This window comes from Heterodontus francisci, chromosome 1 (assembly GCF_036365525.1).
Source record: "Heterodontus francisci isolate sHetFra1 chromosome 1, sHetFra1.hap1, whole genome shotgun sequence".
Classification (NCBI taxonomy): Eukaryota; Metazoa; Chordata; class Chondrichthyes; order Heterodontiformes; family Heterodontidae; genus Heterodontus; species Heterodontus francisci.
Window position 1 is genome coordinate 59,876,649 of NC_090371.1, and position 13,592 is coordinate 59,890,240.

Below are 13,592 nucleotides of genomic sequence, written 5' to 3' on the forward strand. Positions count from 1 at the left end.
TTAAAATGTATTTTTTCTCTAGTTTCTCTATAATGATTGTCAAATTTCCTGATGTCTCTCCATAATGACACTGATTACATTTACATGCTGAACAACAATGCAGCCAGATTGTAGGATTATTTCACCATGAGCAGGCTTTGCTTCCTCAGCTTCCACATGAGAGCTATGTTAAGTAAAAATGCTGTTATTGCAGTCAGAGCAGAAATACGTTACAATTTTAAAGCATATAGGTCACATTACAGTTTTTATGTATATTAATTGCGCTGCGAACTGACCACAAAGAAAATAAATGCAATTTAGATTGTCGATCTTCAATAATATATTCTTTTGTAAATACCAGTAGTATTTTACTGACTTCAGTTTAAAAAACTAGGGTGGAGGTTAAGGTTACTAAAGAATACTAATGTCGTCAATCATAATAACTGCTACCAACAGATTTATTACATGATGTTGGGTCCCAAAAGCCTGACTTCGAGATAAATGCCACTTCTGACGCACATTTACTGAAATACCTCCTTTAATGACGTTTTTTGAAAACCGTCCTGTGCACTATTGATTATTTTGTCACAAGGAATGCAATTGCAGTCTGACCTGACTGCTGTCTGCATATCACAGAATAAGAGAAGCTCTAAATTATTCTGAGCAGGTTACTTGGTACCAATCCTTCAGAATCTTCTACTCTTTACACTGATGTTACCTAAGTTCTGTTATTTAGATTAATATTACGGGTAATTTGTTTATGTATAATTCAATGCCTCCACTAATTCAGAACTACCAGGAATCCTGAAATGGAATTGTGATGTCTGTGATTGTGGTTTCTGCTTTTTGTTTCCGGCATTTTTTATTGTCTGTTTGTATACTTTGTACTGTCAAAACTATCCCCTGTGGGGCATAAGCATTAAGATGGCTGTAATGAAAATGCAGGAAGTCCGGAAGATGCAATAACTTCATTGGTTGGAAGGTGATAACACTCTGAGATTTATTTTTAAATACTTGAACCATAGTTGGTAGAAACATGTCAGATAAAATACTGTGACCACAAGATTCCTCACTGTTTTCAGCCTAAAATCAAAGCAACTTATATTACTGGCCTGCAATTTGGGGTAGAAGCCACTTCTGCTGGTTTGCCACCCTGGAATTAATAGGCAGGAACTTCCTGCAGACTTGTGCCATTGTATTCTATTTTGTAGGGCTATTTTTAAAGCATTAATAAACAACAACAACTTGCATTTATGTAGTACCTTTGCTGTCGTACAGGAGCACCTTGGAATATCATAGTTTACATGATGCCATAATTAGTTGGGACATTGGCGCCATTCCACCAACACCCTCACTGAAACAGTGAGAGGTCCTTCATCATAGTTCCATTGTCAATGGCGATCGCAAATTTCCTGAAGGAATGCTATTTTTATCGCTGCTGGAAGTGGTGTGATTTATGGATTTAAAGAATCTATCAGCAGCTCAATTATTCTTTATCATCTATAACTGCAGGAAATTACCTACTTGGAGACTTATCGGGATAGCATCAGCTTTTAAAATCATAAAATGATTCACATTATTTAGAATTATCAAATCATCATAAGTTATCAGAACTAAATGGAAAAGAGTCTTAAAACCTCCCACTTTGGCCCAGCTTTTTGTGACTTCTCTTAAAATCTCTTTATTTGGCTCAGTGTCAATATTTGTCTGTTAATGCTCTGTGAAACGTCTTGGGATGTTTTACTATGTTAGAGGCACTATACAAAGGAAAGTTGTTGCTGTAGGAACTTAGAGAAGTGCCAACAGAAAATTCGAGTCTGGCAGCAATGCAAAAATTGTAGGAGAGACACGTTGCAGCACTGAGAATTCTCACAGTCCTCGTCAAGGATAAAAACTGAACATCGCACATCAATAAATATTGCACAGGGGATTAACGAGGTGCGAAGGACTGCACAAAATATCCTAATAGGTTATCAGCAGTGCCTTTGCAATTGACTGCAATGGTAGTGGGAAATGGTTAGTGCAATTTGCCTGATATAGCAGCCGGCCATGATAAGTGGTGGAGACTGTTGATTTGTCTCAATAAGGGATGTCATTATTTCACAAAAGCAACAACTGAATGAAGATAAAACATGATAGTAACTATGGCTCACTAATATTTTGGTACTGATTGGAGAAATTCATTCACAAAATAATTTTGATTTCTGTCCAAAATTACAACAAAAGTGTAGATATAAATTGATGAGAATTTTGCAAATATTTGTGGGCCTTTCTTCATATGGGAGTGTGAGATATTTCTCCATTTGCACCTGCGCCTGATACATTGGCTTCGATATTAATCCTTACCCCCAACCCTGACTGTTGGGAGAGGGTCGGGCTGGCAGTTAAAATGTGAAAATTGCCCGACCTGCACCCAGCCCAACGCCGATGCTACTTTTGGTAGCTGTCAGTGAGTCCAATGTGTGTTCTGCTATAGAGACGCAGGAAGGCGATAAACATATTTAAATCAGGGTTCTGCAACACAATAAGGACCCCGATTGATTTTAAATGCTACAGCATGGGTGTCTCACGAGTTGGCAAGGTCGCCAGGGAAACAAAGGGAGGGAGTGGGAGGGTGTTTATTTAAGTGCTTAACATTCCATGTGTAAGCTTCTGCACTCACAGGTCACTGTGAGCTACAGTCTTGTTACAGTACTTGGCTTCAGATAATGGTTTTGAGACTCTTACCAAGTCTATTACGGGTGTTGCCAAGGTTGCAAAGTTCTGGGCTGATGAAGAGGAGAAGGAAGTTGAGTACCAGCAGTAAAAGCAAGATGAGGGGGGAGCTGCACATGGAAGCAGGGAAGGCAGGGGAAATCGTATCATATGGATCCGCTCACGTGCATTGGTGACATGAAATAACGTGGCATTCCTGTTGAAATCGTTGCTCATCACTCACTATCAGCCCTCCCACTCCACTCCTGACTCAATATTGGAGCCATTAATTCCCACTTAGTGCTGATGGACTGTAATACACCTTTGGGTATTTCATGTAAAGTGAGTGAGTCAGCAGTAATTGGCAATTAATTTTGCAGCAGTATTTACAACTACTTAAAACAATAACAATTTGCATTTATATACTCTTCAATGTAAAAAAAGAGTCTCAAGTCCTTTCACAGAGGCATAATTGAAGAAAATCAACATTGAGCATGAATGATGAACAAAGAGATCATAGAATCAATGATACAATACAGAAGGCCATTCAGCCCATTGTTCCTGTGTCAGCTCTTTTAAAGAGCTATCCAATTAGTCCCATTCCCCTGCTCTTGCCCCACAGCCCTGCAATTTTATCTTTATAAGGATGAGTGACTAAAAGCTTGGGCCAAAGTAATGCGTTTTAAGTGGGATCCTAATAGAGGAGAGGGAGCTGGAAAGGCAAAGAGGTTTTGGGAGGGATTTCAGAGATCATCGCTGGATGGAGGATGGAATCAGTGTCAGAGTTAGTGGCCAAAAAAGATGGCTTTGGACTTCCCAATGTTGAAACAGAAAATTGCAGCTCATCCAAGACTGTTGTTTTCAGTCTTGTGTTAGTCTCTGCTTGTGCTTCCTCTCTCTTTTGTATTGTTCCCAACATTTCTGCAGAACTGTCACACAAATTCTATTGCCAAGACACTTCATTTCTACCTTGAAATTTTTAAAATCCTAGAACGTGGAGTCACATTATGGCAGATGTATTGTGTCTGAGATGGCTGTCGGGGAGATTCCGGAACATGTGGCGGCAACAAAGATAATGGGGAGACGCAAGAAGGACAAAGGCAGTAAAATTTGGAAGAGTGCACAATTCTACCAAATGTTGCCATGCTCACACCTACGTATTCACTGCTGTGGGCGGTTATAGAGAATTGGATGATGGTTCTCGTGGAACTTACAAGTCGTGCAGTCTGGTTAATTTTGGAACACTTTTTATTTAATGGGTGATAGGAACTTAAATGATATCTCTGATTTATTCAGCACAGGCAGGATGGACCAAATGGCCTCCTTCTGGTGCTGTATTGTTCTTTGATTCCATAACACAGAGGAAGTGGAGTGGTGGAGCTGAGTGCTGTCCATGTATAGGGGGAAAGTGACTATGTTTGCAACCATAGAACCTGACAGCACAATAGGAGGCCATTTGGCCCATTACGGCTGAGCAAATATGTAGATAGATCCTCATGGGAACTCTGGAGTTAATAGTGATTGGGTGGGAAAAGAACCATTGCTGAGATGCTCTGGCTTTGATTGGATAAGAGTGGAACCAAGTAAGGAATGTCCCACCAAGCTGCGCAAACCAGGAGAGGCATTGGATGGTCAGGTCAACTGCATCAAAAACTGCAGAGAGATCGAGGGGAGCAAGGAGGAATAATGCACCATGGTCACAGTAAAAAAGGATATAATTTGTGACTATGGTTATAAATGCATTTGCAACAATCTTCAGCCAGAAGTGCCGAGTTGATGATCCATCTCGGCCTCCTCCTGAAGTCCCCAGCATCACAGATGCCAGACTTCTGCCAATTCGATTCACCCCGCGTGATTTCAAGAAACGACTGAAGGCACTGGATACTGCAAAGGCTATGGGCCCTGACAATATTTGGGCAATAGTACTGAAGACCTGTGCTCCAGAACTTGCCGTGCCCCTAGCCAAGCTGTTCCAGTACAGCTACAACATTGGCATCTACCTGGCAATGTGGAAAATTGCCCAGGTATGTCCTGTACACAAAAAGCAGGGCAAATCCAACTCGGCCAATTACCGCCCCATCAGCCTACTCTCAATCATCAGTAAAGTGATGGAAGATGTCATCAACAGTGCCATCAAGCGGCACTTGCTCAGCAATAACCTGCTCAGTGACGCTCAGTTTGGGTTCCGCCAGGGCCACTCAGCTCCTGATCTCATTACAGCCTTGGTTCAAACATGGACAAAAGAGCTGAACTCAAGAGGTGAGGTGAGAGTGACTGCCCTTGACATCAAGGCAGCATTTGACCGAGTATGGCATCAAGGAGCCCTAGCAAAACTAGAGTCAATGAGAATCAGGGGGAAAACTTTTCACTGGTTGGAATCATACTTAACGCAAAGGAAGATGGTTGTGGTTGTTGGAGGTCAATCATCTGAGCTCCAGGACATCACTGAAGGAGTGCCTCAGGGTAGTGTCCTAGGCCCAACCATCTTCAGCTGCTTCATCAATGACCTTCCTTCAATCATAAGGTCAGAAGTGAGGATGTTTGCTGATGATTGCACAATGTTTAGCACCATTCGCGACCCCTCAGATACTGAAGCAGTCCGTGTAGAAATGCAGCAAGACCTGGACAATATCCAGGCTTGGGCTGATAAGTGGCAAGTGACATTCGCGCCACACAAGTGCCAGGCAATAACCATCTCCAGCAAGAGAGAATATAACCATCTCCCCCTTGGCATTCAATATCATTACCATCGCTGAATTCCCCACTATCAACATCCTAGGGGTTACCATTGACCAGAAACTGAACTGGAGTAGCCATATAACTATCATGGCTACAAGAGCAGGTCAGAGGCTAGGAATCCTGTGGCGAGTAACTCATCTCCTGACTCCCCAAAGCCTGTCCACAATCTACAAGGCACAAGTCAGGAGTGTGATGAAATACTTTCCACTTGCCTGGATGGGTGCAACTCCAACAACATTCAAGCTCGACACCATCCAGGACAAAGCAGCCCGCTTGATTGGCACCCCATCCACAAACATTCACTCCCTCCACCACCGACGAACAGTAGCAGCAGTGTGTACCATCTACAAGATGCACTGCAGCAATGCACCAAGGCTCCGTAGACAGCACCTTCCAAACCCACGACCTCTACCAACTAGAAGGACAAGGGCAGCAAATACATGGGAACACCACCACTTGCAAGTTCCCCTCCAAGTCACACACCATCCTGACTTGGAACTATATTGCCGTTCCTTCACTGTCGCTGGGTCAAAATCCTGGAACTCCCTTCCTAACAGCACTGTAGGTGTACCTACCCCACATGGACTGCAGCGGTTCAAGAAGACAGCTACCAAGGACTTTAGCGAGGAAAGGGTGTTTGGAGAGAAGGCTTGAGTGTGCGTTTTATGAAACGTGGAGGTGCGGCAAACAGTGAGGATGGTATGAACCACCTGCAACAGGGCATAGATAGGCTAGCGGAGTGGACAGAGAGGTGGCAGATGGAATTTAATAGTGACAAGCGTGAGGTGATGCATATTGACAGAAGCAATAAGGAGAGACAATATATGCTTAATGGCGCAGTTCTAAAGAGTGTGCAGGAACAGAGGGACCTGGGGGTGCAGGTGCATCGATCTTTGAAGATGGCAGGACATATTGAGAGAGTGGTTACTATAGCATATGGGATCTTGAGCTTCATAAATAGAGGCATTGAATACAATAACAGGGAAGTTATGCTGAACCTTTATAAAGCTCTGGTTAGGCCCCAACTGGAGTATTGCATCCAGTTCTGGTCAGCACACTTCAGGAAGGATGTGAGGGTCCTTGAAAGGGTGCAGAGGAGATTTACCAGAATGGTTCCAGGGATGGGGGATTTTAGTTATAAGGTTAGGTTGGAAAAGCTGGGTTAGTTCTCCTTAGAACAAAGGAGATTGAGGGGAGATTTAATGGAAGTGTACAAGATTATGACAGGCTTAGATAAGTTAGACAAAGAAAAGCTGTTCCCATTAACTAATGGTACAAGGACCATGGAACACAGGTTGAAAAAAGGTTTGGGACAAAAAATGCAGGGGGAATATGAGGAAGCACTTTTTATGCAGTGGGTGATAATGACCTGGACCTCGCTGCACACAGGGTGGTGGAAGTGGAGATGATCAACGACTTCGAGGAAGTTGGATGGCCACCTGAGAGAAATAGACTTGCAGGGCTACAGGGATCGAGCGGGGGAGTGGGATTGATAGGATAGTTCCGTGGAGAGCTGGCATGGACTCAATGGGCTGAATGGCCTCCTTTTATGCCGTAAATGATTCTATGACTCTAAAGATTGAAAGTAGCTCCCAACAAGACTATCACGCCAAAATGGTGGCAGTCTTTTCATCAGGTCTCCAATAATAAGCTTTCTTTTCCATCAATAATAAGTCATTTTTGCAGGGGAAGAGGGAAGTCATGGCGTTGAAACTACCCAGCCCACACATTTTCCACCTATCTACATATGAGAGCTGATAGAAATCAAAATTTTAGCATTAGTTCCCTGATTTCAGCTGATGTTGTATTTAAATGTGTGCACACAGGTACCATGTAAAACAAATCCAGGTGGAGGCCCAGACTATTTTCTACTGGCAGTCAGGCCCCATTCACATTGCCTATAGCACAGGTTATTTCTTTAAAATGCAGCATTTTTGCAATGCTCCAGCTTCAAGAAAAAAATGATATTTACTCAATCCTAAATAGTTTCCATTTTATAATAGATTGTTTAGAAAAATGAACTTTGGTTCTACAACTTTCTTTCCACGCAATGATTCACTGAATCTTGCATGGCGATGTTTTTTTTATATCAAGTGGCACCATCCAATAACAGATTTAATTTGCAGACTACAATGAAGTGACAATCTAATGTCTTGATTTAAATGCAAATGGAGGTCCTAGTATTTATCAGTGACTGTGTCAGAGTCCGTTTGCCTGTTTTTATTCAGCATTTTCAAATATTCAGAAGGAAGTCTACATACAATAAGTGACTGTTCCGAAAGGTCAATCCAATTTCCTCAGATTGAAGAGATAATATTGCAGTTATTTCACCATTCCTTCGGAGAGCTAGCATTGCAAACAGCATCTAGGTTAGTTTTATTACTGCCCTCTTTCATTGGCGTTTACCTTTTGGCATGGAATTATCTCCAACCTCTTCAAAATAATCAGAATATGCACATCTTGATTTTCATTAGAAAACTGCCAATTATAGATAAGCATTCTCTCAGTTCATAAATTGCCAGATTTCTTTGCAAATCCAGTCAAATATTGCTGAATTTGTTTTCTAATTTTTAATTGGAAATTAAAAATTGGTCCTTATGAATTAAGTTACCTCCCCCTTCCACCCCAGCTCCCCACAAATCTAGAATAATTTCAACATACTGGATTATTCCTATTTGAAAAGGAAATATAATTTTCTTTGTTTTATGTTGGAGGACAAGAAAGTTAATTAACTCTTCCATACCTTCTAATAGTTTATTTACAAGAAAGCAATAAACCACCTTGAAATCATGTTGACTCAAATGAAATATTGCTGACCTCAAACAAATGTGTTGTGCGTCATGTGTTTAATCCAGGAAGATAATTAATTCATTCCTGCTGCTGTGTTTCTTTTAAAGTCAATTTAACTGCCTTATTTGCTGTTATAAATCTTCTGTACAATTGGATTTCTGAAAGCAACAACAGTATCAATTACATGTGATCAACAGAGCTTGAGCATCGAGACTCTCAATAACTAGACCATTAGCTGAAGACAATGCAGGTCATCAAATTTCTTCCTCCATTTTAGTACAACAGGTCATCTCTGACTGGTAGTGTTTGCAAATAAGTCCGAATGAGGGTGGAAAGAACTATAGTTTTAAGGATAATATGGTGCAACTAATCTTACCTTGACTCTGGCTTTGGATTCCATTGTAATGGAGAACAGGAAGAGAATAAGAATGCATGCAAGAACTACTCCTGCAAGATATTTGAAGAAAAGGAGATTGTAGCCTCAGTTCTTTTCTATGAAAAGTGATATTTTCTGTAGCCACTTCTAATTCTGTTTTGGTACCTCAAATACACTGGGCATGGGAGGTGTTCCTAACATATTGGGCTTCAAATTGGCACCTTTCATGTCTTTTATCTTCTTTAGAGTCATAGAGTTATACAGGACAGAAACAGGCCCTTCGGCCCATCGTGTTCGTGCAGGCCATCAAGCACCTATCTATTCTAATCCTATTTTCCAGCACTTGGCCCATAGCCTTATCTGCTATGGCGTTTCAAGTGTTCACCTAAATACTTCTTAAATGCTGTGAGGGTTCCTGCCTCAACCACCCCTTCAGGAAGTGTGTTCCAGATTCCAACCACCCTCTGGGTGAAAATATTTTTCCTCAAATCCCCTATAAACCTCCTGCCCCTTACCTTAAATCTATGCCCCCTGGTTATTGACATCTCGGCTAAGGGAAAAAGTTTCTTCCTATCTAACCTATCAATGTCCCTCATAATTTTGTATACCTCAATCAGGTCCCCCCTCAGCCTTCTCTGCTCTAAGGAAAACAACCCTAGCCTATCCAGTCTCTCTTCATAGCTGAAATGCTCCAGCCCAGGCAACATCCTGGTGAATCTCCTCTACACCCTCTCCAGTGCAATCACATCCTTCCTATAATGTGGCGACCAGAACTGTACACGTTACTCCAGCTGTGGCCTAACTAGCATTTTATACAGCTCCATCATAACCTCCCTGCTCTTATATTCTATGCCTCGGCTAAGAAAGGCAAGTATCCCATATGCCTTCCTAACCACCTTATCTACCTGTGCTGATGCCTTCAGTGATCTGTGGACGAGTACACCAAGGTCGCTTTGATCCTCTGTACTTCCTAGGGTCCTACCATCCATTGTATATTCCCTTGCCTTGTTAATCCTCTCAAAGTGCATCACCTCACACTTCTAAGGATTAAATTCAATTTGCCACTGCCCTGCCCATTTTACCAGCCCATCTATATCATCCTGTAATCTAAGGCTTTCCTCCTCACTATTGACGACATCACTGATCATATGTTGGACAGAAGGTCATTGATGAAACAGCTGAAGATGGTTGGGCCTAGGACACTAAATCATTAATGTACACTACAAACGGCAATGGTCCCAGCACCGATCCCTGTGGTACACCACTGGTCACAGGCTTCTAATCACAAAAATAACCCTCTACTATCACCCTCTGCCTCCTGCCACTAAGCCAATTTTGGATCCAAGTTGCCAAATTACCCTGGATCCAATGGGCTCTTACCTTCTTGACCAATCTCCCATGCGGGACCTTATCAAAAGCCTTACTGAAGTCCATGTAGACGACATCAACTGCTTTTCCCTCATCTACACATCTAGCCACCTCCTCGAAAAATTCAATCAAGTTTGTTAGACATGATCTCCCCCTGACAAAGCCATGCTGACTATCCTTGATTAATCCCTGCCTCTTCAAGTGGAGATTAATCCTGACCCTCACAATTTTTTCCAGTACTTTCCCTACCACTGATGTTAGACTCACTGGCCTGTAATTACCTGGTTTATCCCTACTACCCTTCTTGAATAATGGTATCACATTCGCTGTCCTCCAGTCCTCTGGTACCTCTCCTCTGGCGAGAGAGGATTTGATAATTTGTGTCAGAGCCCCTGCAATCTCCTCCCTTGCTTCACATAACAGCCTGGGATACATCTCATCTGGGCCTGGGGATTTATCCACTTTTAGGCCAGCTAAAGCCGCTAATACCTCCTCCCTTTCAATTCTAATTTGTTCGAGTATATCACAATCCCCCTCCCTGATCTCTACACCTACATCATCCTTCTCCATAGTGAACACAGATGAAAAGTAATCATTTAAAACCTCACCTGTGTCCTCCAGCTCCACACACAGGACAAGTCTCAAAAGTATCCTTGTCATCCTGATTTGTTTACACATTTCAACACTTTTTCTTGACCTTGACGGGGGAATTTTCCATTGTCCGCCACGGCAGATTTGGTGGCGTGTTGGGTGATATAATTAAGCAGGAGGTGTTTTTTCGGATTTCCAACTGCGGGATATTTTAGAGGAATTAAATTGGCGGCGGGATTGTGGTGTTCCGGGGTTCCCCAGCATGTTGGCAGATTGCTGCTTTCCATTCATATAAATAACATGAATACTCATTAGCATATGCATAATTACAATTTCGGCTTACCTGCCAGATTAAGTGAACGGCGAGTGAAATTCCCATGCCACCCAGTTCATGAGTGTTTCATGTGGCGTGCAACAGTCGGATTTGTGTAGTTGAATCTCAGGTCTGTGCTTTTCTCTCTTTAACTCATCCGCTAAACTAACATCAGCATTGGAATGGATGTTTGCCTCCAGGCCAGCTTTGCAATAGATGTTTACCTCCACTCCAGCAATGGAATGGATGTTTGCCTCCAGGCTTGGCACCAACAAGGGTGAATCTTCTCAGGGGATGGTGGCGAAAGCATGGGCGGGGGCTACATGGAGGAGCAAGAGAGGGTAGTTGGGGAGGGAAGGGTGGGGCAATCGGGTACATGGAGGATCAGCAGAGGATAGTCGGGGAGGGAAGAGTGGGCCAATCGGGTACCTGGAGGATCAAGAGAGGGTAGTTGGGGAGGGAAGAGTGGGGCAATCAGGTACATGGAAGAGCAGGGGAGGGTGGAGTGGAGCGTCCAGGTTGTTGAATGGTTGATGTTGATGGTGAGGATGCATTTTGTTGGCTGTGGGGGTGTTGAGTGGATTAGATCAGTACAGTGTGAAGATATTTGTCAAGGGCCTAAGGGGAGGGATGAGTACTGTCAATGTTGGGGAGCTGTGGGGCAAATTGAGGGTACTGGCTATCTGAGGGATTGGTCACAGTCAATGGAGGCAAATGGATTCTGTGGGGGTGGGAAGGTCAAGACTAATGGGTGGGTATTTGACAGCTTCTTATGGAGGGGAACGGGACTCTGCAACAATGATCAAGTCAATGTGAGAAGATTCAAGGGTAAGAGTCAGCATGTCAATAGTAACGGGAGTAGGAACGGGGAGAGGAATGGCATAAATACATTGATGATTACACTGCGCACGGTAATAGGAGAAGGCCCAATGGTAACGGAGGGAAGGGTAACGGTAACATTGGGTGGGTCAAGGATGATGGGTTCAAGATGGAAAGTTGCAGGAGGAGGTTGGAAGGTGGGGAAACTTGCCCTGAATTCCACACGAACCATTTTCTCCAATGATAATGGAAACCACGTGGACACTCAAGGATTGCAAGGGGAGTAGGAGGAGACAAACAACAATGGGTGTGTCTTCTGATGAAAGGTCACTGACCTGAAACGTTAAATCTACTTCTCTATCCACAGATGCTGCCAGACCTGCTGAGTATTTCCAGCATTTTTTGTTTGTATTTCAGATTTCCAGCATCTGCAGTATTTTCCTTTTATTAAATGGGTGTGTCTTTTACCTGGCTGCAATTTGAAGGCAGATATAAGGGAGCTGTTCATTGCCGCGATGTTTCAGCTCACTAGCAACAGAGGACTGAATTGCCACGCACCGCTTATTTATTGTTCAGAATTTGTCTCGTACCATGGGAAGAAGAGCAAAGAGAGAGACTAAGGAGGGCTCTTTTCCCTCAACTCATGATGCCTGAGTGCCAGCAACAGGAGAACAGGAAGGTGAGGATGCTCCAAATGATAACATCCAAGAACTGGACTATTGAAGATGGGCACTGGCATGTCATCGCATCCTCAGGACAGAACATATTACCTACAAATGTCAGACAGCAATGCCAGAGGCGCCTAAGGACGTCATGTGAAATGGTCTCAGAAATTTGTAGGATTCTGCAGCATGACCTGCAGCCGCTTGGCTTCAGAGGGAATGCCATGTCAGTTGCCCTCAAGGTGACTGCTGCATTCAATTTTTTTTTTCAGCGGTTCCTTCCAGGGATCCACAGACAGCATATGTGGCATTTCAGTCTGCGACCCTCAGGTGCAACAAAGAGGTGACCTTTTTCGATGTGCGAATGATTTCATTTACTTACCTAGAGATGAAGACAGCCAGGCAGCAAGGTCTGCGCCCTTCGGCACCATCGGTGGGTTCCCTAGGGGTGATCAACTGTATTCATGTGGCCATTAGAGCTCCCTGGGACCAACCCACTGTCTGTCAATTGCAAAAGTTTCCACTCTTAAGACGTGCAATCGGTTTGCGGCCATCGAAGAATCATGTATGTTTGCACACGTTTCGCAGGGAGCTGTCATGACTCCTACATTTTGAGAAACTCCCAGCTGCTAGCTGTAGTGGACGGATGGATCCTGGGTGATAAGGATTGCTCCCTTTGTACATGGCTGATGCCACTAGTACGTCAACCCCAAGCACTGCTGAAGAGAGATACAATGTGGCTCACACATCCACCAGAGCCATCATTGAACACATCATTGGCATGCTGAAAATGCCTTGACCGGTCTGAAGGGGCTGCCACAGAGGGTGTCATGAATAATCATTGTCTGCTGTGTCTTGCACAACCTTGCAATTAGATGCGGCAACATTCTGCGGGCAGAGGAACAGGAGGAACACCAGTCCTCCTCAAATGAGGATAACAATGAAGACGGTGAGGAGGAGGAGGACAACAATGACAATGATGCCATAATCGATATGAAGGCCATGGAGAGATATGCAAGGGGCATCAGGAGAACCTCATTTAGGGATGCTGGGAGGAGAAACATAACAATTCCCCACAAAAATTCCCTTTTGCGTAAGGTCTTATTCTTCGCTGAAATCTTAATGAAGCGTTGCTGCACTTTCACGTGATTGGCAGTTGAAATCATCTCTGGGCTACCATGAATGCGACTACACACCACTGCAAACAGCGTTGTTATGACCATAGAAAACAAAAGTAAGGCATGACAGTATTGGTATGGGG

General features: G+C 43.4%; 1 protein-coding gene across 1 annotated transcript in view; it reads left to right on the plus strand.

Annotated features, from left to right (window-relative positions):
• Positions 1-13,592, plus strand: part of znf532 (zinc finger protein 532) — a 259,899-nt gene that overhangs the window by 224 nt on the left and 246,083 nt on the right. The window lies entirely within an intron of this gene.